Source organism: Pongo abelii, chromosome 6 (assembly GCF_028885655.2).
Source record: "Pongo abelii isolate AG06213 chromosome 6, NHGRI_mPonAbe1-v2.0_pri, whole genome shotgun sequence".
In the NCBI taxonomy this organism is placed as follows: domain Eukaryota; kingdom Metazoa; phylum Chordata; class Mammalia; order Primates; family Hominidae; genus Pongo; species Pongo abelii.
Window position 1 is genome coordinate 72,456,911 of NC_071991.2, and position 14,137 is coordinate 72,471,047.

Here is a 14,137-nt window from a genome sequence, read left to right on the forward strand (position 1 = left end):
TCATCCCATACATATTTTCTGAAAATGTCCCATATTCTTCAAATTTATCCAGCCCAACATCCAACTGTGGGCCAGAAGTAAACAAGGATCCTTGATTCTTGGCCTCTTATCCCTAGGGATGAACATTAGGGATACAATGAAGATTCTCCAATTCTTTTAAATTTTGCTTTTTGAAATCCTAGAAATTCCACAAAAGGTACTTTGACACCTTTTTTCCCAATACTTTCAAAACCCATCTCTTATTCTGTCCTTCTATTAATTTTGTGATTATGTGACTCTGTATTCTAATACATCCTAATGCACGTTCTTTATAATGCTAATTCAAAGGAGACTTCAGGAAAGAAAGGTGGTAGTTGAAAAGAGAATTCTGTGATCAAATACATTTGGAAAAGCCCACATACTACCTATCTTTAAGAGAGTCATATACATATATACATAAAGTTGCTGTGAAGTCTTGCAATATAGAAATGTAATTAACTTTATTTAACCCAGCAGTTCCTGGACTCACTTGGTCAAAATATTATTTGATGTTAAAACTTATTAATACCTTGATAAATTAGTTTTCGTAGAAACATTTAGAAAACACTATTGTAAATTAATACCTTTGGAATTATTTGGATAACAGCAGAAGATTTCCATTCTCCAGAAATAAGATCATATAATTCATTCATTCAACAAATATTTATTGAGCATCTACTATGTGCTAAGCACTTAACTCCTACTTGTTAGTTTAAATGTCATCCAGGCCTCAGGGATCAGTTAAGCCTCTAAACGTTAAATGAAAAGAATCTCCATAGAGCTCTGTAGGTGTACCTAAAATCTCTTTTGCTATTACCACTATTATGATAATATTCACTCTTTCTAGAAACAAACCAGTTGTATTTCTTTCACTGAACCTCAGTCTCATGCTCTTCACTAAGTTTTTGGGTTTCTGTGTCATCCCAAAAACATCTCAGTATGTCCTTTGGCTTCCTGTCCAGTTCTCCTGTACTGAATCCTATTAATCTTCACCAAGGCCTCCAGGTATATGGAACCAGGTGTTTGAGGAGCACTGTTCACAGCTGGGTCCCTGATCCCTACTGCTAGCCCCTGTCACCAGGCCACCGTAAATGACATTAATTTTCCTTCAGACCTTCAGTGATTCATCATGTGACTCTCTATGTGTGGATCCTGGGTCCCAGCCATTTCAAATTTCCTCTGTCCTACGTCAACCAAGCCCTAGTTGTAGAAAGTCTCCCTTCTCTTAGCTTCCAGAACTGTGCAGCCCTGTTTTGTATTTCCTCCTTCCTCTCTGAATACTCTCTTCTACTTCCTTTATGAACTTTATTCTTAGCTACAGTTGCTTAAATACAGTCTATGCTCATGCCCAGGCCCAAGCCCTGGGCTTTTCTTTCTCTGTACTTTATCACTGGCAGTTCGGTTATTCTCAACACTTCAACTACAATAGAAAATATAATCAAATTTAAAATTTGACATCTTTCATCTTTGCTGAAACTTACAAATGTGTGAAGACCACATGTGAATATTCTGAGTATGTTTTCCTAAAGAGCATGTTAGACACTTCAACAACTTCTATATAATAATACGTACCTAGAAAATAGAAGATGATCATCATAAATGCCATTTTAAGTTGATATCAAAAGTAAAAGTAGTCTTTATTTTCCATAACTATTTTGGAATACATATATCCCAAAATACCTAATATATGTTTCCTCCAAAAGATGTAAGAAGATTTTATTTCCAAGCCATCAAGCATCATTGAACACTCATCTCAAAAGACAGTAAAATAAATACTCCAAGTATCATTGTTTAACAAATGTTTTAGGTAAATCAGGAGTTAAAATTGTGTTCACATGTGATGTTAATAATTCATTGACTCACTACTAGAACAACTTATTCTCCTTTTCAGTTGAAGAAGCAGATTCTTAAGATAGTAATACCTTAACTTTGCGGTTTGTTCCATCCCTCAAGTACTTCCAGGCTCTCTATCCTCAATAGACATCAGTAAGAAATGAGGAGTACAAATTAGAATCTCCATTGTATTGTTTAGATACTGGGTCATGAAGGGGTTCAGTGACTTGTTCAATATCACATAGAAAAACCCCATCAGAACCCAAACTATAAAACTGCCTTCTCCTGTTCCTTCAGTACAAATCTCTGAAAATCATCTTATAGTCTCTTATAATTACGCTTATGATGAATAACCAAAACATCTCAGAAAAACAATAATATACAATAGAATGTACATTTCAAATACTTCCCCATTTTATAGGTAAGGAAAAGTGAGACCCAGAAATTTTATGACTTGACCAAGTTCAGAGAGGGCTAAAAACCATTACATAAGTAAGATCAGAGAGACGTAAAAGCAGTAGCACAAAAAATTTAAACTCTGACATTTCATTTGTACCAATACTGTCAACAAAGAGAAAGTGATTATATTTTACTCTTCCTAATGTCTTCATCAGCTTCTGGAAACATTTTCTAGTTCATTTTTCATCTCTAATGTTGAAGTCAAATATGTCCTCTAACACTTCTCATAGCTAATTTCTGCAGAATAAAATGATGTGAGGTGAGCTATTTAATGAGGTCAATCACTTAATTTCTTGTACTATTTTGAGGTAACTGGGCTAATAATGACTTTTTAAAGCCTGTCCTTTATAAGCTTCTTACCCCTTTTTGTAGAACTACTGTTGTTAACACAGCAGTGACATCTGAAGTGAACATATGCTCATGTGTGGATAAATCCTGACAAATCAAAGAGAGTCTGCTATTCCCTTTAAAAATAAGACTACACTTCTTATATATGATAATGCTTAAAAATCACATTGTAATAGTGATATTACACTATAATCATTGTAATAGCTATTTATAATTGATATGAAATATATCTATAAATGACTATTTCCACCAGTTTCCAGATCTCGGTTGACTTTCATTTCAACTTTTCTTCAGTATGTATGCATACTTATTACCTTGTTTGAATTGATAAAATCTGACTTCTAAATTTCTTTTTTTTTTTTTTAAGTGAAAGCAAGTTTATTAAGAAAGTAAAGGAATAAAGAATGGCTACTCTATAGGCAGAGCAGCCCGGAATTACTTAACGGCTGACTGAAATACAATATAGATACAATAATGTGAGAAGAAATTATCAAATTCCTATAACAGGAATAAATGGTTTTTAAAAAACATATAATACTCCCATCTCACAAACAGCAAAAATACAAAATATAGAAATGTGGTAGTAAATTGATTAACCGGCCTTCAACTTCTATTTTGACATATCAGTAAATACATGTCTAGTTTTAATGTGTATTTATTCTGCAGATTTTTAAAAGATAGAAATTTAAACATACATATGACTTCAAAGTAGTGAAAAAGGGTAGAGTCAGAGATCTGAATTCTGATCCTAATTCCACTAATCTTGCTAAGTTACTTATATCTTAGCCGCAAGTTCTTTATCTATAAAAATGGTAATTATCAAGTCCACCTGGAAGGTTGCTGCAAGGATTAAATATGAGAAAAAAATTGTAGATTTTCTAGCATAGAACATAGAAAATAGTAGATATATGTTGTTTTCTTTCTCATTATGTCTATGTGTTTATACTTCTCCCATACTACCGTATTTATTCTGCTTATATACCTGTGACTAAATTGCTATTTTGTTTGAGTGTAAATCTTGTGCAAATAAGGATCCTGAACTCAATTCTCTAGTTTCAAGCATAAAGAATGCATTTTTAGTTTGTTGGTGGTGGTGGTGTTGTTTTGGGCACAGTAGAAAGACAATATTTATTTATCATCTTCCTAAATTCCATATTGCTATGTTCATGATGTTTTTCGTATCTTTGCCTTAAAATTAACTCTTTTTTCTTAACTTTAATTTGTGGCTATACTATCCCATTCAGGGATTTAACCCTATATTTAATTTCGGGCATTTCAAAACTCACATTCTGAAGCATGACAACAAATGTTTCTTCCAGTAATTCCTCTCATGTGAAAGCTACAACAAACAACAGATCACAGGAATCCTCTGTCTGAAAAAGCTAGTAAGTCTTTATCTGACCTCCTCTTAAAACTCTATAAGTAATTGGAAATCATGATTCTCACTGACGTTATCATTTACATCTTTCTTCTTTGAAAATCATGCCTTGAGCTCATGTTGTCAGAACAAGTAATCACAAATGACATCCCACCTGGAACAAGGCATTCAAGATTAGAAATTTGTTATGAGCCATAGCATCTCTTTGGGGCCCACAGATCTGTAAAACTCTACTGTGGCTCTTTTCTGGTTTCCTGGAAATGAAAGTAATCCAACCATATAATGAAACACTAGCCTATTCCATGCATATGGGAGTACTTGTCTATCCACAGTCTATCTAGTATCATATTTTTCAGATTTGCAAGTTGCAGTCTAATAGTGGTGTCTTAGAAATCAGATTAGTGTGTTATAAACAGCATTTTTAAAAGTAAAGAAAAACAGAATGATATGGAATGAAATGGAACAAAACAAAATGAAATTGAAAAATATCACAATACATCACATGCAAAAGGAACAAATATAAAAATAATATTTTGGGCCAGGCTTGGTGGCTCACGCCTGTAATCTCAGCATTTTGGGAGGCCAAGGCGGGTGGATCATGAGGTCAGGAGATCGAGACCATCCTGGCTAATACGGTGAAACCCCATCTCTACTAAAAATACAAAAAATTAGCCAGGTGTGGTGGCATGTGCCTGTAGTCCCAGCTACTCGGGAGGCTGAGGCATGAGAATGGCCTGAACCCGGGAGGCGGAGCTTGCAGTGAGCCACGATTGCACCACTGCACTCCAGCCTGGGCGACAGAGCAAGACTCTGTCTCAAAAAAAAAATATATATATATATATATGTATATATATACACACACATACATATATATGTGTATATATACACACACATACATATATATGTGTATATATACACACACATACATATATATGTATATATATACACATACATATATATATAGTTAAACTTCTGTTTTATTTATGTAAGAGAGAGAGAATGTATATGTGTGAGTGTGTGTATGAGAGAGAGAGCAAGCATACACTCCCATGTGGTGATATAAGGGGTATTTCTTATTGTGGACAATTATGATTTGAATGTTTGTGTCCCTTCCAAAATCCACATTAAAACATAATCACCAAGGCGACAGGATTAGAAGGTGGCGCCTGCAGGAGACGATTAGGTCATGAGGGCTCCACCCTTGGGAATTGAATGAATGCATTATAAAGGAGGATTCACACAGGGCTTGCCCCTTTTTGCTCTTCTGAATTCTGTCATGTGAGGATGCAGATGAGAGAAGCTGCCATCAATGGAACAGGCCCTCATAAGACACCAAAACTCCCAGCACCTTGATCTTGAACTTTCCAGCCTCCACAACTATGGGAATAAATTCTGTTCTTTATAAATTACTCAGTTTCAAGTGTTTTGTTACAGCAGTACAAACAGACTAACACATGAACCACAGTGAAAAATCTTTGAAAGTCATGAAACTTGTATAGTGGGCACATAGATATGTGATATAGATTGGCCACTCAGGTGTTACTTCAAGGAAAGGCTTGTTGTCCAGTTGCTGAAAATGCTGTCATCAGACACTATTAACTATCAGCCCTTTTGCGGGGGGATTGCCTCTGTTGCAGAGAATCACCATACACCTTGCTTAAGGTCTTGCTCTTCCCATGCTGTCCCAGACTAAACACTGACATGGGAGGAAAGAGACTAGACTATTTCACTCCGAGCCACAGCAACACTGAAAGACTCTGTTCATTTCATAGCTCCTGTGGGGTCAACCAAGGCATTTGTTCAGGTCTGCATAGCAGTTCTCCCTCTACCCGAGTCCTGTTTTCTTCTTCTCCCACAGATTTAGATCCCAAGGCACTTCCTAATAAACATCTGCTTCCCAGAGAACTCACTTGAGCTATGTAGTTGAAGGAGTAACAAGTTTTATTGGCCAAGTCAACTGAAAAGGCCAACTATACAATAAGCAAACATCTTTACATAAAATAAAGTGCCCTTCAAGCTAGCAATAGTGTGCTGAAAAACAAAAATAAATAAATAAATAAAATATAGTGCTCGATTTTCAATGGAACTGCAAATTAAAAGGTTAATATTAGGACCATACTCTGTTTATCCTATTGGCTATTGATACGTTTGATCAAAATGAGCATATCTTCTCCTTAACAACGGTTAGTTGGTTATCATTTTTCCCTTTAACTTGCATAGGTGTCCCATCTCCAATGAAGTTTGCCAAAATAGCTCAGAATGGTCCTTCGTTTCTTCTGTCAGCTCTTTTTGCATTCATCCCACCCTAGCAGCTATTGGGCTAGTCTTGCTAACCTTTGTCTTACAAATATGCTTACTTCAAAGTCTCAGAGAAACATTGAAAAAACCATTAATGCCATCCATAGGAGGTGAGGGGTGAGAGCTGGGGGGTAGGTAAAGGATATTAGTAGTGAACCTGTTCAAATTAATTCAAATTATTTGTTTAATACAAACTGTTTAACACTAAGGCTGTGTTTTCTGGAACAATCATATCAAATTCTAATAGCATATAAAATGAAATATTAGCTTTTTTTTCTAGAATATAAGTATTGGCAACAGAGCCTGATTCAATCATTCTGATTGACTAATTTGGTCAGATCAGTAAGAAAAGAAAAGAATCCATTGATTGATTTTGGTTCTTTTATTTCTTTTAATTAAAATGTTTCTTATCCTGCTATTCCATAGGATATTTCTTTTTTTCTCTTTTTTTTTTTTTTTTTTTTTTTGAGATGGAGTTTTGCTCTTGTTGCCCAGGCTGGAGCGCAACGGTACAATCTTGGCTCACTGCAACCTCCACCTCCCAGGTTCAACCGATTCTCTTGCCTCAGCCTCCCGAGTAGCTGGGATTACAGGCATGTGCAACCATGCCTGGCTAATTTTGTAGTTTTAGTAGAGATGGGCTTTCTCCATGTTGGTCAGGCTGGTCTCAAACTTCTGACCTCAGTCAATCCGCCCGCCTCAGCCTCCCAAAGTGCTGGGATTACAGGCATGAGCCACAATGCCTGGCCTCCATTGGATATTTCTAACATCTTGAAACTCTGAGACCCCACCTCACCCTGCCCATTTATTTTTTTCCTCAAATATATTTTGGGTATGTGTTCTCTAGATAGGAAGCAATGGTGGTGGGTGGATCAAATGTAAGGGGAAACTTTTTTTTTTTAACAAAAAACAGAGAAAGTCAAACAATAAGTAGTAAAGTTCCCAAGTAAGTACATGTAAACTTGGTGAGAATGTCGAAAGAGTTTGAATCAGAGTGACTCCATCGTGAATAAGAACTGGGTAAAATAAGGCTGAGACCTACTGCACTGCATCCCTAGGAGGTTTGTTATTCTTAGTCACAGGATGAAATAGGAGGTTGGCACAAGGTACAGGTCAAAAAGACCTTGCTGATGAAAGGATGCTGTAAAGAAGGGACCCAAGACCCACCAAAACCAAGATGGTGATGAGAGTGATCGCTGGTCATCCTCACTGCTCATTATACACTAAATATAATGCATTTTCATGCTAAAAGACACTCCCACCAGCGCCATGACAGTTTACAAATCCCGCGGCCACGTCGGGAAGTTACCTAATATGGTCTGAAAAGGGGGGGAACTCTTAGTTCTGGGAATTGCCCACGCCTTTCCGGGAAAACTCATGAGTAATCTACCCCTTGTTTAGTATATTAACAAGAAATAACCACAAAAACAGCCAACCAGCAATCCTTGGGGCTGCTCTGCCTAGGGAGTAGCCATTCTTTTTTCCTTTACTTTCCTAATAAACTTGCTTTCACTTTACTCTATGGATTCACCTCAAATTCTTTCTTGCGCAATATCCAAGGACCCTCTCTTGGGGTCTGGATCAGGACCCATTTCCCGTAAAGAGAATATGCATTTAGCTCTTCGGTTGAATATGATCATTGTATAAATTCCAGCAAAGATTAGTATGCTTGTGTTTCTTTTCATTTTATTTCCAGGGAAAAATAATGGACATTTACTGTAGCCATTTTTTTCTTTAATTAAACGAAGTTAAATATAAAAAAAGACTGATAAGTAGCAGTCAATCTGTTTACAAAATTAGGTTTAGTTTCTTCTATTCTTGGAATACACTGAGAGAGAAGATGGAACATCAGGTGGTTTTGAATAAGGGGAAAAGGTTAATAAGCTTTGACCCAAGGCCCTAGCTACAATATGAATGAATTGGAGGAAAGAGCTGCAGTCTAGGGTTTCCTAATAAAGGGATGCAGGGATTCTGTGTGACCTGGCATTCAAAGTGTCTCCATTGATTTCTTTGTTTCTCCTGCTTTTTCTATGCTGGGAATGTTTCTTTCAAAGTACAAATTTCAGGTCACTCTAACTTGCCAAGAGGGAAGTGTTGAAGGATTCACTTAACATGGTATACCTCTAGAGTCTCAAAAATTAACACAAAAAAAATGAGACAATCTAAGCTAAAATCAAATAATTCAGCCATGTTAATTGTAATTACACTACATGAAATAATGATGTCATGTCAATAAATGATAAAATATTCACACATTGGCACCTATGAAAGGAAGCATTATAGACTCAGATAAACTCATGAAAAAAAATATTTTCTGATTGGGTGTGGTGGCTCACGACCGTAATCCCAGCACTTTGGGAGGCCGAGGTGGGTGGATCACGAGGTCAGTTCAAGACCAGCCAGACCAACATGATGAAACCCCGTCTTTACTAAAAATACAAAAATTAGCCAGGCGTGGTGGCACATGCCTGTAATCCTAGCTACTCAGGAGGCTAAGGCAGGAGAATCATTTGAACTTGGGAGGTGGAGGTTGCAGTGAGCCGAGATGCACCACTGCACTTCAGCCTGGGCAACAGAGCAAGACTACATCTCAAAGAAAAAAATATATATATATTTTCTGTCATACTTTAATTTTGAGACATTTTGGCACTGGTACTTGTGTAGAGTTATTATTCTAGCTTTTGGTACCATTTACGGTTTTTCTACATGATTTCTAGATGCCATTCCTCAAAGTCTTTCAGTGGGTTTCTTTAAATGGTTTCTAAACAGTTTAAATTAACCATCTCTCCAAGACAGAAGAGTTTAATCCTTCTCTAATTATATGACCTGATTGTGAACTGTGAAAGCTAAATGATATTAATTAGTAGGACAATCTGGGAATAAAAGGGCAGAAGAAAAGGCTTTGTTATTAAGCCTTTCATCCCCTATTAGTCACTTTCCTGTGAATAATTTAATTTGTCTCTGTAAAGGAATTTTCAAAGTATGTGAATTTCTCACTTTTCCAGTTCTTTAAATAGTAAGCATAATCCAGTCTAGATCATTTTGATTCTCCCTATTGCTAAAGAATAAAAAAGTAGATGTTCTCAATAACATTATGGCAGCTTCTTTATTTACATAGTATTACAACATTATGTAGTTTAGGAAAGATATCATGAAAGGGTGTCTTCATTTTCTGTTAGTGCGTAACAAATTATGCCAAATCCTAACAGCTTAAAACAATAAACTCCTATTACTTCACCCATTTTCTCCAGGTCAGAAATCCAGAAGTGTCATAGAGACATACCTCTGAGATATTGAGAGTTCAGTTCCAGACCACCACAATAAAGCAAATATCACAATAAAGCAAGACACACATTTTTTTGTTACCCAGTGTATATAAATGTTACATTTACACCATACTGTAGTCTAAGTGTGCAGTAGTATTATGCCTAAAAAATATACTACCTTAATTTATAAATACTTTATTGCATAAAAATGCTAACAATCATTTAAATCCTTAGGCAAGTGATAATCTTTTTGCTGGTGGAGGAGCCTGCTTTGATGTTGGTGGCTGCTGACTGATCAGGGTGGTGGTTGCTGAAGGCTGGGGTGGCTGCAGCCAATTCTGAAAATAAGGCAACAATGAAGTTTGTGCCGTCAATTGATACTTCCTTTCATGAAAGATTTCTCTATAGCATGTGATACTTTTTGATAGCATTTTATTCACAATGGAACTTCTTTCAAAATTGGAATCAATCCTCTCAAACCCTGCAAGTGCTTTGTTAACTCAGTTTTGTTAATATTCTAAATCCTTTGTTGTCATTGTCATTTCAACAATGTTCACAGCACTGTCACCAGGAGTAGATTCTATCTGAAGAAAACCTGCTTTATTTGCTTATGCAGAAGAAGTAACTCCTTATCTGTCCTTTTTTTTTTTTTTTTTCTGTCTTTCTTTTAGACAGTCTTGCTCTGTCGCACAGACTGGAGTGCAGTGGCGTGATCTCGGCTCACTGCAACCTCCGCCTCCTGGGTTCAAGCAATTCTCCTGCCTCAGCCTCCTGAGTAGCTGGGATTACAGGCATGCAACACCACGCCCAACCTAATTTTTGTATTTTTAGTAGAGATGGGGTTTCGCTATGTTGGCCAGGCTGGTCTCAAACTCCTGACCTCAAGTGATCCACCTGCCTCGGCCTCCTGAAGTGCTGGGATTACAGGTGTCAGCCACAGTGCCCAGCTATCTGTTCATTTTTTTATCATGAGATTTCAGCAACTCAGTCACATCTTCAAACTCCACTTCTAATTCTAGTTCTCTTGCTATTTCCACCACATTTGCTATGACTTCCTCCTTGAGGTCATGAGCGCCTCCAAATCATCCTTGAGAATTGGAATCAACTTCTTCCAAACTCCTGTTAATATTGCTATTTGGATCTCCCCCCTTGAATCAAGAATGTTCTTAATGGCATCTAGAATAGTGAATTCTTTCCAGAAGGTTTTCAATGTACTTTGCCCAGATCCATCAGAAGAATTACTATCTATGTAGCTATAGCCTTACAAAATATGTTGCTTAAATAAGACCTGAAAATTGAAATTATTCCTTGATTCATGGGCTGCAGAATGGATGTTGTGTTAGCAGGCATAAAAACAATCTTTTTGTACAACTCCATCACAGCTCCTATATGACAAGGTCTATTGTCAATAAGCAGTAACATTTTAAAGGGAATTTTTTTTGTGAGCAGTAGATATCAATAATAAGCTTAAAATATTCTTTATACTATGCTGTAAACAGATGTGCTGTCGTCCAGGCTCTGTTCTTCAATTTCTAGAGCACAAGCAGAGTAGATTTAGCATAAATCCTATGGGCCCTAGGATTTTCAGAATGGCAAATGATTTTCAGAATGGCTTCAACTTAAAGTTTCAAGCTATGTTAGCCCCCAGCAAGAGAGTCAGCCTGTCCTTTGAAGCTTTAAAGCCAGGAGTTGTCTTCTCTCTAGCTACGGAAGGCCTAAATGACATCTTTTTCCAACAGAAGGCTGTTTGGGCTACATTGAATATCTGTTGTTTAGTGTAGCCACCTTCATCAATTATCTTAGATATGGAAACCTTGCTCCAACTTTTACATCAACACTTGCTCCAACTTTTACATCAACACTCGCTCCAACTTTTACATCAACACCTTGCCCTTTTATGTTATGACTTCTTTCCTTAAACCACATTAACCAACACCTGGTAGCTTCTAATTCTAATTCTTCCATGGCTCCCTCACCTCTCTTAGCCTTTACAGAATTAAATAGAGTTAAGGCCTTGTTCCAGAATAGGTTTTGGCTTAAGGGAATGCCACGCTGGTTTAATCTTCTATGTAGACCACTAAAACTTCCTCCAAATGTACAATAAGGCTATTTCACTTTCTTATCATTTGTGTGTTCACTGGAGTATCACTTTTCATTTCCTTCAAGAACTTTTCCTTTGGATTCACAACTCGGCTGTTTGGAGTAAAAGACATCGCTTTTGGCCTATCTTGGCTTTCAACACACTTTCTCAATCATTAGCTTAATCATTTCTAGCTTCTGATTTAAGGTGAAAGACATGCAACTCTTCCTTTCACTTGAACACTGGGAGGCCATTGTAGTGTTATTAATTGGCCTAATTTCAATATTGTTGTATCTCAGGGATAGAGAGGAGAGGAAGACATGGGGGAATGGCTGGTTGGTGGAGCAATCAGAACACACACAACACCTACTGATTAAGTTTGCTATCTTATATGACCATGGTGTGTGGCACCCCAAAACAATTACAATAGTAACATCAAAGATCACTGAAAACAGATCACCATAACATATATAATAATGATGAAAATGTTTGAGATATTAGGAACATTACCAAAATGTGTCAGAGATCTGAAATAAGCACATGCTATTGGAAAAATGGCACTGATCAATTTGCTTGAAACAGAATTGCCACGAACCTTTTAACTTACATAAAACACAAAATCTGCAAAGCCCAACAAAGCAAAGCACAATAAAATGAGGCATGCCTGGCTGGGCACTGTGGCTCATGCCTGTAATCCCAGCACTTTGGGAGGCCAAGGCGGGTGGATCACCTGAGATCAGGAGTTCGAGAACAGCCTGACCAACATGGAGAAACCCCATCTCTACTGAAAATACAAAAGTAGCTGGGCATGGTGGTGCATGCCTGTAATCCCAGCTACTCGGGAGGCTAAGGCAGGAGCATTGCTTGAACCTGGGAGGCAGAGGTTGTGGTGAGCCGAGATCGTGCCATTGCACTCCAGTCTAGGCAACAAGAGTGAAACTCCATCTCAAAAAAAAAAAAAAAGAGGCATGCCTATTTCTGAGTGGTTCTGGCTCAGGGTCTCTTACAAGGTTACAGTGAAATAATGGCCCAAGTCTTTATCTCAAGGCTCCAATGAGGCTGAAGGATCTATTTCCAAGATGGGTCACTCATAAGGCTATTGGCAGAAGACCTCAGCTCCTCACCATATGAACCTTTCCATAGGGCTGCTTAATTGTCCTCAAGACATGGAAGCTAATTTCTCCCAGAGTGAGATTATAAAAAGGGTAGATAATATATGTTATGACTGTAGCTCTGAACACCATATACCATCATTTCTGTCTTATTCTCTTCGTGAGAAGCAAGTTAGTTAGTCCAACCCATACTCAGCAGAACTATTAGGTTCTGCCTTTTGAATTTATGGTCATATGTTAAAACCATCACAGAGAGGAATCCTATGTGTAGGTCAGCTATTTCAGTAATTTCATACATGATATCTGGACTCTCTATCCAATAGAAATCACCTCTCAAAAGAGTAAATGAGTTATCCTGCTATAAAAGAAGAAGGAAATCCTGCCAAATGTGACAACATGGATAAACCTTGATGCCTTTTTACTAAGTGCAATAAGCCAATCACAGAAGGAGAACTACTGCAGGATTCCATCTACATGAGGTATTGAAAGTAAACAGACTCATAGACACAGAAGATAAAATGGTGGTTACCAGAGGCTGGGAGGAGGGTAAAACGGGAAGTTGCTAATTCAATGGGTATAAAGTTTCAGTTACACAGGATGAATAAATTCTACAGACCATTTGTACAACATTGTGCTCACAGTTAACAATACTGTACTGTACACTTAAAAAAATGTTCAGAGAGTAGATCTCAGGTTATGTGCTCTTCCCAACACAAAACATTACCTAATTAGATGATTCACAATGAGAAGTTACTCTAGGTGATTTTCCTATAGTTAATAGAGCTACAAGTAACTTGTCCCATGTGTTAGAACTTCAGATGATTAACATTTTTGAAAATTTTTAATTAAAATTTTTAACTGGACCTAACAATTATGAACTTAATATAAATATTTTCTCATGAAAATTCTATCATATAGTCATTTTTACAAGGCAAATGTATGAGTTTCCTATAGCTGGTATAAGGAATTACCATAAATTTAGTGGCTTAAAAAAACAAAGATCTATTATTTTACATTCTGAGAAGTCAGAAGTATAAAATAGGTCCATAGGTCTGTGTTCCTTCTGGCAGCTCTTGGAGAGAATCTGTTTCCTTGTCGTTTCCACCTTCCAGAGGACACCTACATTATTTTGCTTGTGACCCCTTCCTCCATATGTAAAGCATCTTCTGTCCTGTTTCACCTCCCACCTCCCTTTTATAAGGACACTGTGATTGCATCAGGTCCACCCAGAAAATCCTCCTATTTTAGAATCCTTACTGTAGTAACATCTGCAATGTTCCTTTTGTCTTGCAAGGTAATATATTCACAGATGTCTTGAATTAGGACATGAACACCTTTTGAAGGG